This window comes from Rhinopithecus roxellana, chromosome 11, assembly GCF_007565055.1.
Source record: "Rhinopithecus roxellana isolate Shanxi Qingling chromosome 11, ASM756505v1, whole genome shotgun sequence".
NCBI classification, from domain to species: domain Eukaryota; kingdom Metazoa; phylum Chordata; class Mammalia; order Primates; family Cercopithecidae; genus Rhinopithecus; species Rhinopithecus roxellana.
Window position 1 is genome coordinate 136,194,838 of NC_044559.1, and position 13,530 is coordinate 136,208,367.

General features: G+C 42.4%; 1 pseudogene; it reads left to right on the forward strand.

The window, feature by feature from the left end:
- Window positions 1-11,194: 11,194 nt before the first annotated feature.
- Window positions 11,195-11,534, forward strand: LOC104661966 (annotated as a pseudogene).
- The last annotated feature ends 1,996 nt before the right edge of the window (window positions 11,535-13,530 follow it).

Below are 13,530 nucleotides of genomic sequence, written 5' to 3' on the forward strand. Positions count from 1 at the left end.
CTTCTGGCATGAAGTATTACTGCCTAAAAGTATGATAATAATCCAATTTTCTTTCCCTTCTAACTTAAGGGGTTTTTTGCCTAGATGACCAGAGAATTTTTCTTTTTCTTCAAAGCCTAGTAATTTTCCTAGAGTATTGTGTGGAAAACACAAACTGTTTTTCCTCTGCTGTCATGCCACATTTAATACAGCATACATCTATGACCAAATGTCTGTGGGTTTTCCCAGAACACCAAAAAAGCAATCAATTCTGCAGCAGACGCCATCTGGGTGTCCACTAATTCGATTCTGACACTGTCTACCTTGATACAGCATCAGATAACACAGGTTGAGCACTCAGTATGCAAAGACTGCTCCCCACTTTTGAAGCCAATCACAAGCCTTAGGTTGTTTTACCTGTGCTTCTGACCAGTTGGCTATAAATTGGGGTTCCCATGACCCCCTTCTTCGGTTTGATTTTCTTTTTTCTATATTTTTTATTTTTCCATAGGTTATTGGGGTATGGATGGTGTTTGGTTACATGAGTAAGTTCTTTAGTGGTGATTTGTGAGATTTTGGTGCACCCATCACCCCAGCAGTATACACTGCACCCTACTTGTAATCTTTTATCCCTTGCCCACTCCCTCCCTTCCCCGCAAGCCACCAAAGTCCATTGTATCATTCTTATGCCTTTGCGTCCTCATAGCTTGGCTCCCACATGTCAGTGAGAACAAACGACATTTGGGTTTCCATTCCTGAGTTACTTCACTTAGAATAATATTCTCCGATCTCATCCAGGTTGCTGTGAATGCCATTAACTCATTCCTTTTTATGGCTGAGTAGTATTCCATCATATATATATCACATATATATATCCTATATATCCTATACATCACATATATATATCCTATATATATATCACATATATATGATGGCTTAGGCATTGTATATATATAGGATATATTTATATGTCACAGTTTCTTTATCCACTCATTGATTGATGGGCATTTGAGTTGGTTCCATGATTCGCAATTGCAATTGCAAATTGTGTTGCTATAAACATGCATCAGCAAGTATCTTTTTCGTACAATGACTACTTTTCCTCTGCATAGATACCCAGGAGTGGGATTGCTGGATCAAATGGTAGTTCTACTTTTAGTTCTTTAAGGACTCTGCACACTGTTTTCCATAGTGGTTGTACTAGTTTACATTCCCACCAGCAGTGGAGAAGTGTTCCCTGATCACCACATCCACACCAGCATCTACTGTTGTTTTGATTTTTTGATTATGGCCATTCTTGCAGGACTAAGGTGGTATCACATTGCAATTTGATTTGCATTTCCCTGATTGTTGGTGATGTTGAGCACTTTTTCATATGTTTGCTGGGCATTTGTATACCTTCTTTTGAGAATTTATTCATGTCGTTAGGCCACTTTTTGATGGGATTGTTTGTTTTATTCTTGATGCTTTGTTTGAGTTCATTGTAGACACTGGATATTAGTCCTTTGTTAGATGTATAGATTATGAAGATTTTCTCCCACTCTGTGGGTTGTCTGTTTACTCTGCTGCCTGTTCCTTTGCTGTGCAAAAGCTCTTTAGTTTAATTAAGTCCCAGCTATTTATCTTTGGTTTTGCATTTGCTTTTAGGTTCTTGGTCATGAAATCCTTGCCTAAGGCAGTATCTATAAGGGTTTGTCCAAGGTTATCTCTAGAATTTTTATAGTTTCAAGTCTTAGATTTAAATCCTTAATCTATGTTGAGTTGATTTTTGTATAAGGTGAGAGATGAGGATCCAGTTTCATTCTCCTAGATGTGGCTTGCCAATTATCCCAGCACCATTCATTGAAAAGGGTGTCCTTTCCCTACTTTATGTTTTTGTTTGCTGTGTCAAAGATCAGTTGGCTGTAAGTATCTGGGTTTATTTCTGGGTTCTCTATTCTGTTCCATTGGTGTATGTGCCTATTTTTATACAAGCACCATGCTGTTTTGGTGACTACAGCCTTATAGTATAGTTTGAAATCAGGTAGTGTGATGCCTCCAGATATGTGCTTTTTGCTTAGTCTTGCTTTGGCTATGTGGGCCCTTTTTTGGCTCCACATTCTAAAAACAATTCTAAAAACAATTTTAGAATTGCTTTTTCTAACTGTGAAGAATGACGGTGGTATTTTGAGGGGAACTGCATTGAATTTGTAGATTGCTTTTGGCAGTACGGTCATTTTCACAATATTGATTCTGCCCATCCATGAGCATGGGATGTGTTTCCATTTGTTTGTGTCATCTATGATTTCTTTCAGCAGTGTTTTTTAGTTTTCCTTGTAGAGGTCTTTCACTTCCTTGGTTAATATTCCTAAGTTGTTTTGTTTGTTTGTTTGTTTGCAGCTATTGTAAAAGAGATTGAGTTCTTGATTTGTCACAGATGGCTTTTGTTACATTGAGGTAAGTCCCTTGTATGCCAATTTTGCTGAGAGTTTTAATTGTAAAGTGACACTGGATTTTGTTGAATGCTTTTTCTGCATCTATTGAGATAACCGTGTGATTTTTGTTTTTAATTCTGCTTATGTGGTATATCACATTTATTGACTTTTTGTGCAGGTATACCTTTCTGTAGTAATATTATTCTCCTCCTTATTCTCTTTTTTCTTACAATACTTTGGGGTTGTTTGTTTGTTTGTTGAGACAGTCTCACCATGTCACCCAGGCTGGAGTGCAGTGGCACAATCATGTCTCACCACAGACTTGACCTCCCAGACTCAGGTGATCCTCCCACCTCAGCCTCTTGAGTAGCTGGGACTACAGGCACCCACCATCATGCACAGGTAGTTTTTGTATTTTTAGTAGAGATGGAGTTTTGCCATGTTGCCCAGGCTAGTCTCAAACTGCTGTGCTCAAGAGATCCAATCGCCTCGGCCTCTCAGAGTGCTGGGATTACAGGCATGAGCCACCACACCCAGCCTATAATACTTTTGAATAAGATTTGACCTCAGTACTTCTTGTTCATTTTTATGTGAAATTAGTTTTCCTGAACTTTCAGAAAAAGGAATAATCAAGATATTTTCTATGACTACATAAGTCTCTTCTGTTGTGTTTATATAGTGTTAAAAATATAGTGGCTTGCTTGCTCAGATTTCCTAGTTCTGTTTCCCTTTCCCCATTTTTAACTAGATAAGCTCTTTACTTCATCTTTATTTTTCCTGTTTCGAGCAGTTTTTATTCCAACCCCAGCCTTAATCATGTCTAGTTATAATTTTTGTATTCCTCTGTTAGAGTTGTTAGAAGAGATAACTTTGGAATTTTATAAGTAGTATTTTTAGCATTTATTGACAGAATTATGTGATCTTTGTCTTTAAAGTATCCTTCATTTATGTTGACAGATTTCCTACTTTTAAACTGTGTGCACTGAGAATGTTTGCATATATATATAGAGAGAGAGAGAGAGAGAGAGTCTCACTCTCTCACTCTGTCGCCTAGACTGGGCACTGCAACCTCTGCCTCCCAGGATCAAGAGATTTTCATTTTCAGCCTCAGCCTCCCAAATAGCTGGGATTACATGCACGCACCACCACCCCTGGCTAATTTTCATATTTTTAGTAGAGATGGGGTCTCACTGTGTTGGCCAGGCTGGTCTCAAACTCCTGACCTCAAATGATCCACCTGCTTCCAACTCCCAAAGTGCTGGGATTACAGGCATGAGCCACCACACCCAGCCACATCTATACTTTTTTTTTTTTTTTTTTTTTTTTTTTTTTTTTTTGAGACGGAGTCTCACTCTGTCGGCCAGGCTGGAGTGCAGTGGCCGGATCTCAGCTCACTGCAAGCTCCGCCTCCCAGGTTCACGCCATTCTCCTGCCTCAGCCTCCCGAGTAGCTGGGACTACAGGCGCCCGCCACCTCGCCCGGCTAGTTTTTTGTATTTTTTAGTAGAGACGGGGTTTCACCGTGTTAGCCAGGATGGTCTCGATCTCCTGACCTTGTGATCCGCCCGTCTCGGCCTCCCAAAGTGCTGGGATTACAGGCTTGAGCCACCGCGCCCGGCCTCACATCTATACTCTTAAGTGAAATTGGTCTATAATTTTTTAGGCCATTTTATGGACTTTAGGTCTATAATGTTTTGGGAACTTATTCATCAGATTTTGTTAAGGTCATGTTTGCTTTATAAAGTGTCTAGCAATGTTTTTCAACCATCTGGAATAATAAGAATAACAAAGTTTCCATTTGTTAAAATTTGATAAGGACTCAGCATTTCTTCTATCTCCTGGGCCCACACTAGACTACAGTTCTCAGCTTTGCTTGTTGTTAGGGTACCATGTGACTGAGTTCTGGCTAATGGAACAGGGCAGAAGCAGATCCTTTCCAGACCTGGGGCACAGGAACCTTCAATTTTCCATCCTCCTTGCACCTTCTTTTGCAATGACCTTGGAACCACCTGTTAAAGATAGTAGATATCCATCAACCAATGAGTGGATAAAGAAAATGTGATATACATATATAAACACACACACACACACCATGGAATATTACTCCTCCATAAAAAAGAATGAAATAATGGCATTTGCAGCAACCTGGATGGAGTTGGAGACCATTATTCTAAGTGAAATAACTCAGAAAAGGAAAATGAAATGTTGTGTGTTCTCACTTAAAAGTGGGAGCTAAGCTATGAGGATGCAAAGGCATAAGAATGATAATGGACTTTGGGGACTTGCTGGGTAAGGGTGGGAGTGGTGAGGAATAAAAGACAACATATTGGGTACAGTGTACACTGCTTGTATGATGGGTACACCAAAATCTGAGAAATCACTAAAGAATTAATCCATGTAACCAAAAACCACCTGTTCCCCAAAAATGATTGGAATAAAGTAAACTTATTAAAAAAATAAAGAAAGTAGACACACAGGATGGAAGTAACATGGAATCTTGAAATACGATTGGGAGATTGTCACCTAACAATGTGAAACATTGTTTTGGTCTTTATGTGAGTAGAAGGTAAACTTCTACTGTGCTAAGCCCCTGAGATATAAGGAGGGAAGTTACAGAAGTTAGCATTACCTTATTAATACCATAGTCAACTGTAAAATCATCCAGACTTGATACATTTCTAAGTCGTGGATTTTCTAACAGTTTAATTGAGATATAATTCATATGCCATACAATTCATCTATTTAAAATGTACTGTGCGGCCGGGCGCGGTGGCTCAAGCCTGTAATCCCAGCACTTTGGGAGGCCGAGGCAGGTGGATCACGAGGTCAGGAGATCGAGACCCTCCTGGCTAACACGGTGAAACCCCGTCTCTACTAAAAATACAAAAAACTAGCCGGGCGCGGTGGCGGGCGCCTGTAGTCCCAGCTACTCGGAGGCTGAGGCGGGAGAATGGCGGGAACCCGGGAGGCGGAGCTTGCAGTGAGCCGAGATCGCGCCACTGCACTCCAGCCTGGGCGACACAGCGAGACTCCGTCTCAAAAAAAAAAAAAAAAAAAAAAAAAAAAAAAAAAAAATGTACTGTGCAATTTATGGCAGTGGCCGCTTCAGATGGCCGGGCCAGCTGCCATCACACTGGCTGCAGCAGGGATGTGCCATGGGGTTGCACCTCCATGGAGCCAGTGGGAGCCAAAAACAAGCGGGAGCCCTGCCCCTTCTGAGTTGGGGTGGGAGCTCTCCAGGTGACACTGCAACCACCCAAACCATGGATGCAGACTCAGGCATCACTGTACTCTTGGGAACCCGGGAAGGCCCCCCTTCCTTTGCAGGCTCAGAAGTTCCTGCTCCCACTGCCTGGCTTCTCCCTACTGTTGGCACCCACTCCAATCTTGGAGAAAAGGCGGGCAGACCCAGGGCACTATGAACAGAGACAGATTCCTGGGCGGAAAGGGGTGGATTCCCCGTGAGGCCCCACCTTCAGGCTAGGGAAGATCTGAAAGCTGGGGGCTGGGTTGCCAGTCCCACGGACTGGAATGGGAACTTCTGGTGCCTTTTCCAGGCCCGCCCATCACTGCCCATGGACCAATCAGCATGTACTTCCTCCCCTCTGAGGCCCATAAAAGCCCCAGGCTCAGCCAGAGCTGAGCATGAGATGGTCCGGGCGACCAGCTGCAGAGAGGGGTGATCCACTCCAGGGTCTCCTCTCTGCTAGTGGCTCAACACTCTCATCAGGGCACCATCATCAGGACACACCGGCTGCAGAAAGTAGCTATCCTCTGTGGGCCTTCTGTAAGCTGTTCCATTGCTCAATAAAGCTCCTCTTTACCTTGCTCATCCTCCACTTGTCTGCATATTTCATTCTTCCTGGTCATAGGACAAGAACTTGAGACCCACTGAATGGTGGGGCTAAAAGAGCTGTAACGCCAACAGGGCTGAAACTGTAACACCAACAGGGCAGGCCCCTTGCCTGCCATGTTGTGGGTGAAGAGGAGAGAAGAGCTGCCTCCCTAAAAGAGCTATAACACCAACAGGGCTGAAACTGTAACACCAACAGGCTGGGCCCCTTGCCCATGACTATGTTGTGGGCAAAGAGGAGAGAAGAGCTGCTGCCCTTGGGGCATCCCAGACCTGGCAGTTCCCCAGTCAGAGCTGGGTATCTCTCTTTGGGGTCCTGCAGTGCCTGGTGTCTCCAAGCTTCCAGGTGACACTGCATTCCCCAATGCCAGCCAGGGAAGCTGCTTGCAGTGCACCTGGTCCAGCTGCAGCGTTACAGAAAGACAGCACCTGGAGCTGCCTGCCCTGTGGCAGCAGCCAGTGTGTCCACCTGTGCACAGTGGCTGGACCCCATGCTTGCTCACATACTCCTCGCTGCTCCACACCTGATTTGCCCTTGACAGGCATAGGATCCAGGCAGATAGCGTGAGTGCAGTGTGCCAGGCCAAGTGAGCCCAAGCAAAACTTGGGCAAAGGCACCACTGACCGGACAGGTTTCCAGCCAGAAAAGTGACACCCCAAAGATCCCACAACACAATGGTTTTTAGTATATTCAGATATATACAACCATCATCAAAGTAAATTACAACATTTTCATCACCTCAAAAAGCAGCTCCATATCCTTTAGCGTCACCCCCTAATTTTCCTACTCCCACATGCAGTCCCAAGCAATCATGAATCTACTTTCTGTCTCCATAAACTCTTACGCAACACATTTCATATGAATCTAAACACATAGTTCTGTGGTCTTTTACAATTGGGTTATTCCATTTAGCGTAATGTCCTAAAGCAAGCTTGGCTGAGCCATGGCTAAAAGGTTGCATGTGGCCCAGGATGGCTTTAAATGTGGCCCAACACAAATTCCTAAACTTTTTTTAATTTTTTTTTTTTTTTTTTTTTTTTTTTTTTGAGACAGTTTCACTGTTGTTACCCAGGCTAGAGTCCAACGGTGTGATCTCGGCTCACTGCAACCTCCGCCTCCTGGGTTCAAGCGATTCTCCTACCTCAGCCTCCCAAGTAGCTGGGATTAGAGGCATGCACCACCACACCCGGCTAATTTTGTATATTTAATAGAGATGGGGTTTCTCCATGTTGGTTAGGCTAGTCTCAAACTCCCGACCTCAGGCGATCCACCTCTCTCGGCCTCCCAAAGTGCTGGAATTACAAGCGTGAGCCACCGTGCCTGGCCAACTTTCTTAAATTTTTTAGCTCATCAGCTATCACTAATGTTAGTGTATTTTATGTGTGGCCCAAGACAATTCTTCTTTTTCCAGTGTGGCCTAGGGAAGCCAAAGGTTTGGACACCCCTGTTTTAAAGGTTCATCCAGTGCTGTAGCATGTATTAGAATTTCAGCACCATTTATGGCCAAATAACATTCCATTGTATGGACATAACACAACTTATTTAACCATTTGTTCATTGATGAACATTTGGGTTGTTTATGGTTTTTGACGACCATGAATAATGTTGCCATAAACATTTGTATACAAATTTTTCTGTGAACATATGTTTTCGTTTCTCTTAGGCATATACCTAGGAATAAAATTGCTGTGTCATATGGAAACTCTATATTTAATCATATGAGTAACTGCCAGACTGTTTTTCAGAGTGGCTGCGCTATTTTACATTCCCAACTGCAATATACAAAGGTTCCAATTTCTCCATATTCTCACCAATGCTTGTTATAATCTGGCTTTTGTTTTTTTTCTTTTTTGAGACAGGGTCTCACTCTGTCACCCAGATGGTGCAGTGATATAATCATGGCTCACAGCAGCCTCAACCTCCCAGGCTCCAACAATCCTCCCATCTCAGCCTTCTGAGTAGCGGGGACTACAGGCACACACGACTACGCCAGGCTAATTTTTATTTTTGTAGAGACAGAGTCTCACTATATTGCCTTGCTGGTCTTGAACTCCTGGGCACAGGCAATTTGCCCACCTCGACCTCCGAAAGTGCTGGGATTACAGGCATGAGCCATGGTGCCCAGCTATCTGGCTTTTTCATTCTAGCCATCCTAGTGGATGTGAAGTGGCATTTCATCACGGTTTTAATTTGCATTTCTCTGATGATGTTGACAATCTGGCAATTTGTTTATCTTCCTTGAGGAAATATCTTTTCAGGTTCTTTGCCCAATTTTTAATTGAGTTATTTTTCTTTTTGTTATTGAATTGTACAAAGTCATAGATTTTTAATCTTGCATATGGTTATAGACCTATTTGAGATTTTTAAAAATTAGTTTTGGTAACACAGTCTTCTAGAAAATGATTCACTTCTCTAGTTTTTTCAAATCTACTGTCATAGAATTGCACATTATACTCACCTATAATTCTTTTCATCTCTTCAATATCTGTGGTTATATCATATCTCTTCTTCCTAATATTGTATATTTTAGCTTCTTTTCTACTCTTTCAATCTTATCCAGGCTTGTCTGGGGCGAATGCTTTATCTTTTATAGAAGATACAGTTTGGCTTTATTAAATTTTTTCAACAATTTTTCTTTTTACTTATTTATTTCAGTGTTTACCTTTTAGATATTCCTTAATTGTCTTGTCTATTTTATTCCTTTTGTTATTATTCTTTTCTTCAGATACATCAGATAGGAGCTTAATATTGTTCATCAGTGTTAATCATCTGTATATCTTTATCTTAGGTTGAATACTTTTTTTTTTTTTTTGAGACAGAGTCTTGCTCTGTTGCCCAGGATGGAGTGCAGTGGTGCCATCTCAGCTCACTGCAGCCTCTGCCTCCCAGGTTCAAGTTATTCTCCTGTCTCAGCCTTATGCGTAGCTGGGATTACAGGGGCCTGCCACCATGCCTGGCTAATTTTTGTATTTTTAGTAGAGACGGGGTTTCACCATGTTGGCCAGGCTGGTCTCGAACTCCTGGCCTCAGGTGATTCGCTGGCCTCGGCCTCCCAAAGTACTGGGATTACAGGCGTGAGCCACTGTGCCTGGCCAGGTTGAATACTTAATTAACTTGGTTTAAAGTCTTCTTCTTTTTTACTTTTTTTTAAGAGATGAGGGTCTTGCTATGTTGCCAAGGCTGATCTTGACCTCCTGAGCTCAAGCAATCTCTCACCTCAGTTGCACCAAAGTACTGGGATTACAGGCATGAGTCTGGTTTAAGTCTTTTATTCTAAATAATAAAAATCTTTATATCTATATATTTTCTCTTGTGAAGAGTTTTAAATGCATCCTGTAAGTTTTATATAATTTGCTCTCCTTTTGATAATTTTAAATTTCACATTTTATGAACTCTAAAAATTCAGAGGTTATTTAATAGTGTTTATTCACGCCTATAATCCCAGCACTTTGGGAGGCTGAGGTAGGATGATCACTTGAGGCCAGGACTTCATGACCAGCCTGGGCAACAGAGCTAGACTTGCCCCTTTTTAAAAAAGATGCATATAGGCCGGGCGCAGTGGCTTACGCCTGTAATCCCAGCACTTTGGGAGGCTGAGGCAGGTGGGTCACCTGAGGTTAGGAGTTTGAGACCAGCCTGGACAACATGGTGAAACCCTGTCTCTGCTAAAAACACAAAAATTAGTGGGGCGTGGTGGCAGGCACCTGTAATCCCAGCTACTTGGGAAGCTGAAGCAGGAGAATAACTTGAACCCAGGAGGCGGAGGTTGCTGTGAGTCAAGATTGCACCATTGCACACACACAAAAAAGGTATATATATAATCTTGTTATTGTAATTATTCAACCCCAATTTCCTTGTGGTTTTTTTTTTTTTTTTTTTTTTTTTTGGTCTACTGAATTGTCGAATTCTGAAATTTATGTTTACATTACCCACTATGATTGTAGTTTTCCTTTTTTTTTTTTTTCTACTTTGTAAGTTCTGTTTGTAGCTTTAAAATATGTTATTGTGCTTACTTAACTGTGGCACAGTTTGACACATATAGACTTATGGGTGTTTTGTGTTCTTCACGAAGAAGGAGTTTTCCTAGAAATGGGTATTGCATTTGATTTTTTTCTCTTTTCTTTTTTTTTTTTTAGACAGAGTCTTACTCTGTCACCCAGGTTGCAGTGCAATGGTGCAATCTCAGCTCACTGCAACCTCCACCTCCTGGGTTCAAGCGATTCTCATTCCTTAGCCTCCTGAGTAGCTGGGATTTCAGGCACGTCACCATGCCCAGGTAATTTTTGTATTGTTAGTAGAGACAGGATTTCACCATGTTAGCCAGCCTGGTCTTGAACTACTGGCCTCCGGTGATCCCCCTGCCTCGACCTCACAAAGTGTTGCGATTACAGGTGTGAGCCACCGTGCCCAGCCGGATTTGATCTATGGATACACTAAAAGTAAATCTCCTAATACTGAACCATCAGGACTGAAGGCCACACTGATTTCGTTAATTTGTGTGTAACCTTTATTTTCTGCTTATATTCTGAGGTAATTCTTTATCTCTGAAACGTCATAAAGCAGAGATGTTTATGTTAAAATATTTATCAATATATATCTAGTTGTAGATTTCCTTCTTTACATTTTTGCTGAATACAGAGTGAATCCTGAGTCTACACATTCACCCCATCCCCTTTCTTTTGACAAGTCTAAAAGTATAGAAAACGGACCCCAAATAGCCAAATCCAATCCGGGCAAAGAGGAATAAAGTTGGAGGGCTCACACTTCCTAATTTCAAAACTTACTACAAAGCTACAGTAATCAAAACCATTTGGTACTGGCCTAAGGACAGATATACAGACCAACTGACTAAAGTACAGAGCCCAGAAATAATACTTATTCATGGACAATGAGTTTCCAAAAGGGTGTCAAGGATGTTTGTTCATCCAGCGTCTGATGATCCATAGCCATGGCTGGGCCAGAGGCAGCTTTCCACTGGGTGAGTTCCTCATCCAGTGTTGGGGCCTTTGGCTTGGCTTCCTATCAGATACATGACACCCAATTCCCAGATGCCTGTGGGAAGGAGCTCTTTGACAAGGCCAACAAGTACCACTTCTTACACAGTCTGACCCTGTTAGGGGTCCCTGTTGCAGAAAGCCCCTCTGGGCTGGGTTACTGCTAGCCTCCAGAATGACCTTATTCTTTACCTCTTTTACTACCAGGCTTGGGGTGGAGACCCCAGCATCCAGACTTTGTTCCCTGTGGGAGGGAGCCTGCTACTCTTGGGCTGGCTTGCTTTGGCTCTTTGAGTTCCCTTTTGTTTAATTACTGGGTTTTTTGGGGGCAATTTTTTGAGAGTTGGAGCAGAAAAAGGATTAAAAGGGAAAGGCAAATAACAAACAAAACAAAATGGCGCCAAGACCGTTCAACAGAAAAAGGACAGTCTTTTAAATAAATGGTGGGAAAACTGGATATCCACATGCAAAGAACCATTGCCTTACCCCATATACAAAAATTGGATATACACAAAACTCAAAATGGATCAAAGACCTAAATATAAGAGCTAAAACTATAAAACTCTTAGAAGAAAACACAGGAGAAAAGCTTCCTGACATTGGATTTGGTGATGGTTTCTGGGATATGACATCAAAAGCAAGGTGACAAAAAAAAAAGATAAATTGGACTTCATCAAAATTTAAAACTTTTGTGTATCAAAGGACACTATCAAGCAAATGAAAAGACAACCTGCAGAATGGGAGAAAATATTTGCCAATCATATATCTCAGCGGTCCCCACCCTTTATGGCACCAGGGACCAGTTTCGTGGAAGATAATTTTTCCATGAATGGGGGCGGGGTGGAGGGTGATGGTTTCGGGATGAAACAGGCATTAGAGTCTCATAAGGAACATGCAACCTAGATCTCTTGAATGCACAGCTCACAATAGGGTTTGCATTCCTATGAGAATCAAATGCCACCACTGATCTGACAGGAGGCAGAGCTCAGGTGGGAAATGCTCGCTCACCCGCTGCTCACCTCCTGCTGTGCGGCCTGGTTCCTAATAGGCCACATACCAGTACCTGTCTGTAGTCTGGGGGTTGGAGACTCCTGATATATCTGATAAGTGACTGATATCTAGAATATATAAAGCACTCCTACAATTAAAAAAAAAAAAAAAGCAATCTGGTTCAAAAATGGACAAAAGACTTAAATTGACTTCTTTTTTTTTTAAAGACAGGGTCTTGTTCTGTTGCCCCGGCTGGAGTGCAGTTACGGGATCATGCCACTGCACTCACTGCTCACTGCAGCCTCGACCTCCCCAGGCTCAAGTGATCCTCCTACCTCAGCCTCCCAGTAGCCAGGATGGCAGGCATTGCCACCACACCCAGCTAATTTTTTTTGTATTTTTAGTAGAGACAGGGTTTTGCCATTTGTCCAGCTGATTTCAAACTCCTAGGTTCAAACTATTTGCTCACCTCAGCCTCTCAAAGTGCTGGGATTATAGGTGTGAACCACCATGCCTGGCCCCAAATTAGCTTTTCTTCAAAGAAGATATACAAATGGCCAATAAGCACATGAAAAGATGCTCAACATCATGAAGTCACTAGAGAAATGCACATCAAAACTAGGAGATACCACTTCACACCCATTAGGCTGGCTGTTGTATCAAGGTTCTCTAGAGAAACAGAACCAATAACATATAGAGAGATATACATTAAAGGAGATCTATTCCAGGAATTGGTTCATGTCATTATGGAGGCCAAGAAGTCCCCATTCTGCCATCTGCAAGCTGAAGAACCAGAAAGCTGGTGATGTAATTCAGTCTGAGTCTGAAGGCCGGAGAAGCAGGGAGCTAATGTTGTAAGTCCTGCTCTAAGTCTTAAAGGCCAAGAACTAGGAGAACCAATGTCCAGGTGCAGAAAAAGATGATGTCTCAGCTCAAGCAGGGAAAACGAATTTCCCTTCCTCTGCTTTATTTATTTATTTATTTATTATTTATTTATTTATTTATTTTGACACAAAGTCTTGCTCTGTTGCCCAGGCCGGAGTGCAGTGGTGTGATCTTGGCTCACTGCAACCACTATTGTATTTTTAGTAGAGACAGGGTTTCTGGCCATGTTGGCCAGGCTGGTCTCAAACTCCTGACCTCAAGTGATCCACCCGCCTCAGCTTCCCAAAGTGCTGGGACTACAGGTGTGTACCACCATGCCTGGCTAACTTTTGTATTTTTAGTAGAGACAGGGTTTTGCCATGTTAGCCAGGCTGGTCTTCAGCTCCTGACCTCACATGATCCGCCCACCTCAGCC